Below are 10,389 nucleotides of genomic sequence, written 5' to 3' on the forward strand. Positions count from 1 at the left end.
TTCATCAATGTAGGCTTTGAGAGCCTTTAGTTCAGTCTCGGATAAGGGGAATATTCGTCCAAAAGGGATCTCAGAGCCGGTTAGCAGTTCAATGGGGCAGTCATATGGTCTGTGTGGTGGTAGACGATCAGCCTTATTTTTATCGAAGACGTCCTTAAACTCGGAATAGGCCTGAGGAATGTGCTGAAGGTGATTAGTGGCGGGGGCCACGGTCATACAAGGAGCTGGAACGGAATCAAAACAGTGCTGCATACAATAGGCGGATGTAAAGGACACTTCCTTCTTGTTCCAACTGATCTGGGGATCATGAGCCTGCAACCCAGGAAGTCCCAGGATGATAGGGAACATGGGAGATGATATTAGATCAAAGCGTAGGAGTTCTCTATGGCCGGAGTCTGTAATAGTAAGTAGGGGTAGTGTCTCCTGTGTTACTGGACCTGAGTGTGGAAGAGATCCAGCTGCTAAATGGACTAGAAGGTGTGCTGCTTTATTCTGGCTTGGAATGAGTAGTTGCTGTGCAAGGGAGATGTCCAAAGAACAACTACATGCCCTCGAGTCAATCACGGCTGGGAGTTGGATCTTCTCTTCCGCCAGCTGTAGGGAAACAGAGAGAGTGACATAAGTTTGAGCAGGACCAACACTTTGGTAGTTCATTATACACCGTGGGGGCAACTTACAGGGTCTCACGGGGCAGCTGTGAATGAAATGTCCAAGCCCCCCACAGTATAAGCACAGATTGGCTTGTCGTCTCCATTGTCGCTCTTCTGGAGTGAGACGAGGACGGACCAAACCCAGCTGCATGGGCTCCCCCTCCGAAGCCGAGGGACCTGAAGGAACCGGGATGGGCGGATAAGGGACAGTGGCCTTAGGAAGCATCCAACTAGGCTGAGGGGCCTGGAGGCATTCGGAGCACCGCTCGCGCATCCGTCTGTCCAGTTTTGTGGCCAGCTGGATTAATTCCTCCAGGGATGCAAGAGTCTCTACTCGGGCCAACTCGTCCTTTAGGTTCTCAGAGAGCCCTAATTGATATTGATAACACGGGGCCGGCTCGTTCCAGCCAGTGTCAGCTGACCACTTGCGAAACTCAACGGTGTAGTCCACCACCAGTCTCCTCCCCTGTGAGAGGGCATGCAGGGTAGCCTCAGCCATGGCAGTACTCTGAGGGTCATCATATAATTGTCCCATGGCCTCAAAAGGTGTCCATGAAGTTTAACAAGGGGCTTCTCTGTTCCATAAGGCTATGGACCCAGGCCTGGGGTTCCTCAGCCAAAAGAGAGATAATAAACCCGACCTTGACGATCTCCGAAGAAAAGGTCCTGGGTTGCAAAAACAAGTCCAAGGAACATGCATTTTTAAAGGCTCTGAATTTCTTTCGGTCGCCTGAAAATCGCTCAGGCGTGGGTACTCGTGGTTCAGGTACCGCCATCATCATAGCGGATGGAGGCTGGACATGAGGTGTGGAGGCACCGCTGGTGGAAGCCTGCGTAGGATTTGTGGGTGCCGGATCTGTGGCTAGTTGCTGAAGCCGTGGATCTGTGCATAGCCATCCTGTAGTTTCTGTACTGCTTCTGTAAATGCAGAGACTTGCTGGCACAGGACTTCTAATGGAGAACCCGCTCTGTTGGCCTCTGTCATGGCTGGTTCGTAATATCATATAAATATACTCACCAAGGCCAAGATGCCGAGAGCCGTCGATGTTGCGACTCGGCGCAGACCACCCCTGAAGGTGGCACAGAGGGTGGTTGCACCAAGAGGCACAAGCTACCAGTAGGACAGTCACTTGCTAGTAGATCAGCAGGTAGCTTGAGCAGGGCTGAAAGGTGATGTCCCGTGGGAAGGTCCAGAAGCAATGGTAGAAAGTCCGTAAGGCAAAGGCAGAATCCAGGAGGCAGGCCAGGGGTCAAACACAGTCCAGATCAGAAGACAACAAGTACCAGGAACGCTGAGACAGAAGGATAATCCAAAGATAAGCCGTGGGTCGAACACAGGAGATAACAGGTAAGTCCAGATGCAGGCTGAGGGTCAAACACGTTCAGAAAGCGGGAGTCCACGGTCAAGCCAGAGGTCGGGTCAGGAGAAGATCAGCGAGGTCGATGAGGCAATCCGGGTCACAACGGGTAATACAGATCACAGGAGCAGAAGTGGGAATAACAGGAAGCTGAAGAATGAACCAGCAGTGTGTTTGGATGACCTCACTTCCTTTATAGGTCAGCGAGGGGTCACACCCTGTGAGTGTGTGCTTGTGTGCTTTAGCTTATTCCTATTGCACACAGCTGTGCGCCGGAGCGCTTTACCCGTACGCATCTTATGACAATCATGTATATAGACGGCACCAAAAAGCACAAATTAATAACGCTTCCCAAGCGTCTACATTCACCTGTCACTGGCAGTGAAAGCGGCGGATTATTCATATACCTCTTTCCTGTGCGGTCTTTCTCAGCCGCCACACAGCAGTTTGGACTGGAGTTTGCCTCTCTTGGAAAGGCTCTCTCTATCCTCACTCTGTACCTCACCGAATCCATTTGTACAGGTGAAGGGTTAGACCCCTTGCCTGCTTAGTTTACTGACTAGGAGTACTATCTTCCTACTCCTTTATAGTCTCATAGTTTCATAGTCAGTAAGGTTGAATAAAGACACCAGTCCATCCAGTTCAACCTAAGTGAGTGTCTACAATTTTCCTTATCTCTGTACATTGCAAACTCACATCAGTCCCTACACTCAAGGAGCCCACAATGCAAGGTCCCCATTCGTATACTAGGGCCAATTTTTGGACAGAAGCCAATTAACCTACCTGCATGTCTTTGGATTTTGGATTTATCTTTCTACATATCCCCACCACACCTACCCCCCCCCCCCCCTCCCGCTCTTCAACACAACATTTGTATCTTCGCACACACGGTGTGTGAAAGTCCAGTCACATTATGCCACTTCCCAAAGCAGGCGGCTCCCCCCCAGGTCAAGCTATACTCCTTAAAGATAAGGGGACTCAACACCCCCAAAAAAAAGATCACAGTTGTTTCTACTATTATGAAAAGCCACGGCGAATGTGGTCTTTCACCAAGAAATGCATTTCAGATCTGACAATATTCCCAAACTTTTCAATTCCTCCTACCCAACAGTATACCATGCCACCAATACTGATTCCAAATTTAAGGGAGTTTCAACCCTAATTTCCAAAAATTGCCTCATGTGGATACAGGACACAGTGATTGACACTAACGCAAAATACATTTTTCTGCAGGGCAAATTGCGCAGCAGACTTTATTACACTGGCCAACCTCTACGCTCCCAACAAACAGCAAGTTCCCTTCTTTCATGACACCCTACAATGCCTCACCACATTCTACAAGGGTCTGCTGGTTGTCAGGGGCGACTTCAACTTAGCCCTCAAGCCCTCTTTGGACGCATCATCAGGCTCTTCCAGTATCACCTATTGTGCACTTTGTGCAATTAAAACACAACTTTCCAACCTAGCTCTACATGACACATGGCACACACTATACCCAAATACTAAAGATTTCACATTTTACTCTCCCCCCCCCACCACAAATATACAAGGATAGACTACTTTTTTTGTCTCAACCTGACTTAGACTCACTCCTGACTGCAACAATAGACCCAATGATACTGTCAGACCATCATCCCGTCTCCATCACCATTGCCTTCCCGGCAACCTCCACAAGACATATACGAACTGGCGATTAGACAACTCTCTCTTCACAGATCCTGTACACACAAAGAGACTAAACAATTGCTTGTTGCATTACTTTCGAGAAAATGCATCCTCCGACACCAATCCATTGATCCTCTGGGCGGCCCATAAGCATGTCATTAGGGGTGAATTAATATCAATAGCCGCACAACAGCGAAAAGCAATACAAGCAAATATATCCAAACTAGCGGAAAGAATTCACTCTCTGGAAAGAAAGCACAAGCAATCGTTAGCAGACCAACCCTCCAAGAGCTGCTGAAAGCCAGGTAAGATTTTTTTACGAATTCAGGAACAAATCAGGTAAAACGCTCGCTAGAGCCCTTCAAACCAAAAAGGCGAATTCAACCATCCACTCTATCTCGGACCCCCTAGGGAACAAGATAGAGTCATCAAACGGTATAGCAAACCAGTTTAAAAAAATTTACTCCAAACTCAACCGCTGACTGACCCAACCTGAGACAGGAAAAAGATAATAGACGACTTCCTGATACAATTTGGCCCACACCCATCACTGACAAACCACTCACGTGGGAAGAGACTGCTAAAGCCCTTAAGCAAATGAAACAGGGGAAAAGCCGCGGCCCAGATGGTCTACCTGTTAGTTACTATAAAACCTTCGTAGAGACTCTCATACCACAATTCCTAAAAACTTTCAACTTACTACCCATCCAACCTAACAAATGTAAGGACCTCCTCGAGGCCCACATTGCGATGATGCCGAAACCGGGAAAGGATGTCAGCATAGTCTCCTATTTCACTTATAAATGTAGATGTGAAGCTATACATGCAAATAATAGCGAATCGTATACTTCCTCTGCTCCCCTCACTGGTTTCTTTAGATAAAGTGGGATTCATCCTCGGTCCCAAGGCCAGGGAAAATACCCTGAAGGCAATTAACATCCATCATTGGCTATCGTCTTCCAACACTCTGGGTTTTTCCCTCTCCCTCGACGCAGAGAAGGTATTCAACAGAGTGGCCTGGGACTACATGACGGAAGTTTTGCATAAAATAGGATTTCAAGACCGCATGCTCCAATACATTCTAGCCCTCTACTCAACCCCAACTGCGGAAATCAGCGTTAACGGTCATCTGTCGGATGCCTTCTCTGTGTCGAATGGAACCAGGCAGGGAGGCCCCTTATCCCCCACCATATTTATACTCACAATGGAACCCATACTCCGCATGATTAGTCCCAACCAGGACATCAAAGAGGTTGAAATGGCCAATAAACAATACAAAATAGCGGCGTACGCCAACGACGTCCTTCTATTCCTTACAGACCCCATTACCACACTTTCTGACTTCTCCCTCTTTAAAGAGCTTTCCAATCTTCAAGTCAACTCCGCCAAATCCAAGGCCCTTAACATCTCTTTACCCGATTCCACAGTGCCTTTATGCAAAGCTAACTTCCCGTTTGGTTGGGACGCACACACCATAACTTACCTAGCGATTCAGCTACCGACTAAACTAATTCACCTCTATCCTAGAAACATTGCCCCCATTCTGAAAACAATGTAGAAGGACCTCCAAGACTGAAACAGAGGCACCTTTTCATGGTTTGGGAGGGCGGTGATTATAAAAATTAACATCCTCCCCAGACTCCTTTATCTACTACAAACAATCCCGATCAAACTACCTCAAACTACCTCTATCATTCTTTTTCACCTATAAAAGCTTACGCCAAAACCTTCTATGGGCCGACAAACAACCACGTGTAAGATGTAAAAAATTAGTGACTTCAAAGTTGAAAGGAGGAATTGGCCTCCCTGACATACAAAAATATTATTGGTCATGCCACATAGCCAGAAGTATAGATTGGCACTTACACACCAAGACTAAAGCGTGGATAGGCTATCGAAGAGACATTCTCCTCTCTGCCTATTCATCACCTGCCATTGATAAACCCACACAAGACCCCACAGGAAAGCAGATCACATCCCCTGACAGGCCCAAAGATACAGGTTTTTTGCACAGTTTGTAAAAAACGGAACAAATATGTATACTATGTTTTATACTTTTTGTATGGAAAAAATTTAAATAAAGATTAAAAAAAAAAAAAAAAAAAAAAAAAAAACGGAACAATTGCCTCCTCACCTGGTCCACTGACCCCGCTTGACCGAAACCTGGACTTTCCCCCCAGGTATCACATTCCTCAACAATGACATGCCGATAAAACGTTCCATCAGAGCGGAATCCTTCTTCGACAAAGGGAAGCTAGTGTCCCTCCAAACCATCCCAACCTGACATCCTGAAACGGACATCCCCTTCTTTAACCACTTAAGCCCTGGACCAATTTGCAGCCAAAGGACTAGGCCCCTTTTTGCGATTCGGCACTGTGTCGCTTTAACTGACAATTGCGCGGTCATGCGACGTGGCTCCCAAATAAAATTGGCGTCCTTTTTTTCCCACAAATAGAGCTTTCTTTTGTTGTTATTTGATCACCCCTGCGGTTTTTATTTTTTGCGCTATGAACAAAAATTTTTAAAAAAATTCAATATTATATACTTTTTGATATAATAAATATCCCCAAAAAATAAAAATAAAAAAATATTATATATATAAAAAAAAAATTTTCCTCAGTTTAGGCCGATACGTATTCTTCTACATATTTTTGGTAAAAAAAAAATCACAAATAGCGATTATTGATTGGTTTGCGCAAAAGTTATAGCGATTACAAAATAGGAGAAAGTTTTATAGCATTTTTATTAATTTTTTTTACTAGTAATGACGGCGTTCTCCTCGTTCTTCACTTCTGTGACCTGATCGCTGGACACCAGCGGCGATGGGGTGCACGCTCCCGACCCATGACTGGGCACTTAAAAAGCAACGTACAGGTACGTGCTTGTGCCCAGCTGTGCCATTCTGCCAATGTATATGTGCAGGAGGCGGTCCTTAAGTGGTTAAGTATCTCAAAATAAGACATTTCTTACAGGGTTCCACTCCACAATCTCAATGGTGTAGAGACCATACACCGTTGGAAGTCATATGCACCAGATATGACCCCCAAAGACATGTAATCTCAGATATGTACACTTTAATGTTCATAAAGGATCTCTAAATGTTTCCGCACAAGAAAATAGGTACAAAATAACAGGATTTTTAAAACAGTTTACCTGTAAAATCCTTTTCTTTGAAGTACATCAGGGGACACAGAGCCATAGTAGTTACTATGTAGGTTAATAGGCCACCTTTAGGTGATAGACACTGGCACGTCCTAAGACAAGAAGTGCACTCCCTATATAATCCCTCCCACTACTGGGAGTACCTCAGTTTTGTAGCCAAGAAATACACGTGTATACCAAAGAAGGGACGGACCGCTGTGTCCCCTGATGTACTTCAAAGAAAAGGATTTTATAGGTAAGTTGTTTTAAAAACCCTGTTTTCTTTTCATACATCGGGGACACAGAGCCATAGTAGTTACTATGTGGAATGTCCCATAGCAATGGCAACTGAAGGGAGGGAGACACAACAAAAAAGTAGGGCATTAAGAGGCTAGAGGACTGCAGCCTGCAGTACACCACGCCCAAAGGCAATATCCTCATGACCTGGCGGACGTGGAGACTGCCTAGAGACAGATGCCCCTGGCACTGGAGAGGAAGCACGCTTAAAAAGGAGAAAAGTTTAAACTTCTTCTTTACTGATAAAAGAGAACTCAATAGACTGCGCTACAGGCAGAAAAAAGGTTGAGCAAAACAATTTAGTAAGGGAGTGTACAAGCAAACTGTCTTGTGACACTACTCCCTCCATATTAGGCTCCTCGTAAGAGGATATATAAATATCTTCCAGATCTTTTGGAAGACCTTCCTGATCCCCTGCCCCTTGCACCTCAGTATGAGGGTCCTGAGCACTGGATGGATATCTGCTATGCTTGGACCCACTATGAAGAGTGATCTTAGCATCAATTTTCTTTTCCAAATTAGAAATGGTAGAAGAAAAAAACTCCTATGTGATATAAATAGGGACTGAAGTGTCCAGCACTGCTGCAACATCAGTCTTCCCTAACGGCTCAATCTGACCGGCCGCATCACTCTCAGAGGAGGATGACATTCTTTTGGAGATGGATTTAGGTTGTTTAAAACAATCAAACCCCTAGAACCCTTTGAGGAGTTCCTGGTCCCTCTTCCACTCATAGCCTGATGCACAAAGCAGAGGCACTACCAGAGGACTGCACACTGCTAGGCTATAGTCCAGCAATATAATGCTCCTATTAATGCCCAGCCTGAAGCAGTAATAATGTGTCAAGGGAAAATGCCTGTGTCATCAAACCTGAAGTAACGCCACCTCTCTGCTCTTGTGTCCCTCCACAGCCAGCAGCAGCACACAGTGTGCTTTTATAGCCCTGCAGTTCTTGCACCTCAACAACAGAAGAACAGGGTCGGGTACGCCTGACCTTAGCAGGGACCACTACTCCATCATCAGCGCTATCTGTCAGGGTGCCGCTGCCTCTACAGGTTTGTATACTGAGACTGAATCAGACAATAAGGCTTCCCCTTTGCTCTCATCTGTCATGCTATGCAACATGTAGGCCTCTTCACTAGTGTACCTCACTTTGGACATTTTGGCAACACTGCAGTTTTTTGTGTTGCGTTTTGAGACAGTGATCTAGTGATACTGCACTTGGGTGGGTTGGGCGGAGGGGCTAAATGCAGGTGCTAGCAGGTATGTGGGCTGATTCTGCTAACGTCGCGTTTGTGGGAACACTAAACTAAACTATTGGGTATGCTAATATAGTTCTGGTCTGCTGGAAGTCAGCTATATCTGTAACACCTTAAGAGCCAGTTATCCTTAAGACCCCTTTAACACTGAAGTGCTTTTCAGGCTCTTTCAAGCTAAAAAAAGTGCCTGAAAAGCTCACGAAAACCTATTTCCATTATAATCAATGAATGCTTTCACATTGAGGCAATGCGCTGGCAGGGCAGTGAAAAAAAACACCCCTCTCCACTGAAATGAATGGAAAGCTCGTCAAAAGTGTCTGAAAAGCTCTTCAAAAGCACTCAGTGTTTTACTGGCAGTTTAGAAGCGCCTCAGTGTGAAAGGGGCCTTAATGCAGTTTGAGAGCTGCTGTTCATTCATTTAAAGCCTACGCCACTATCCTATTGTTATTTCTACTTAAAAGGCTCAGCTGGAGTTGCAATGCTGATCAAATGCAGTTAAAGAATTATGAGCAATGGAGGCTGTTGGACTTACCTAATCAGTCAACAGTCTAGCGGATAAATGCAGGAAGATTACTGAGCTAATCAATTATCTCTGACTAGTCTATTTATTTTTAAGCCACCATTGCCAAGGGTAAATAGAGAGCCTAGAGGTCACCTGTGAGGTGAATGGCTGATGTGTAGCTGACACCCCTGGGGTTTCCTAGGACTCACTCTGACCCTATTACTTTCCTGTTTTGCCTCTTGTTATGTGAGTGGATGTACATGCGAGCATTGTAGAGGGTCTGGACCTGTGTTTTTAATGAAAACGTCACTTTTTTACTCAGCACTATCAATATTGTGTATGCTGTAAATTACATATTGTTTTGATTTTTTCAACAAAGCTGTATTTAGGAGAAAACTGCAGGTTTCCCCCCTCTTTGTACTACTTTGAACTACTATTGGGTCCTTTCCCATTCTTGCTTGGTATATTGATTTGCTCTATACCGGGGGTCCCATCTTTCTTTTTTTTTCCCTTTAGGCGAGTTGGTACTCGACTGATGGGATCAGGGCCATCAGGATTCTGCTCCATGTATTTGTAACCCCATTTTGTGACACAGACTCTTCTAGCCTGCTTTAGAAGATCTTGCAAACCTGGGTACTTGTTTAACCACCTCAATACAGTGCACTTACACCCCCTTCCTGACCAGACCAATTTTCAGCTTTCAGCACTCACAGTTTGAATGACAATTACTCAGGCATGCAACACTGTACCCATATGAAACTTGCACCCCTTTTTCCACACAAATAGAGCTTTATTTTAGTGGTAGTTAATCACTAGGGGGTTTTTTATTTTTTGTGCTATAAATAAAATAAAACGTAAATTTTGTGAAAAAAATGCCTCTTTGTTTCTGTCATAAATTTTTGCTAATTACTAATTTTTCTTCATACATTTTGGCCAAAATTTATACTGCTACATATCTTTGGTAAAAATAACCCACATTGGTGTATATTATTTGTTCTTTGTGAAAGTTATAGCGTCTACAAACTATGGTGCCAATCACTGAAAATTGATCACATCTGATCAGGCCTTCAGTACATCAGGTGTATCTCATTTCTTGAGACACTAACAAGTCAGGAAAGTACAAATACCCCCCAAATGACCCCTTTTTAGAAAGTAGTACATTCCAAGGTATTAAGTAAGTAGCATAGTGAGTTTTTTTAAGTTGTCATTTTTTCCCACAATTCTTTGCAAAAGGAAGATTTTTTTCATAATTTTTTTTTAAAAATTGTCATATTATCAGGTTATTTCTCACACACAGCATATGCATACAACAAATTACACCACAAAATACATTCTGCTACTCTTCCAGAGTATGGTGATACCACATGTGTGAGACTTTTACACAGCCTGGCCACATGCAGAGCACCAACATTGAAGTAGTACCTTCAGATGTTCTACGAGCAAAAATGACGCATCTCATTTCTCAACCACCTATTACACTTTTGAAGGCCCTGGAGTACCAGGACAATGGAATTTCCCA

The sequence above is a fragment of the Lithobates pipiens genome, unplaced genomic scaffold (assembly GCF_037356315.1).
Source record: "Lithobates pipiens isolate NorthernLeopardFrog02 unplaced genomic scaffold, aLitPip1_a1.2 Scaffold_28, whole genome shotgun sequence".
NCBI lineage: Eukaryota > Metazoa > Chordata > Amphibia > Anura > Ranidae > Lithobates > Lithobates pipiens.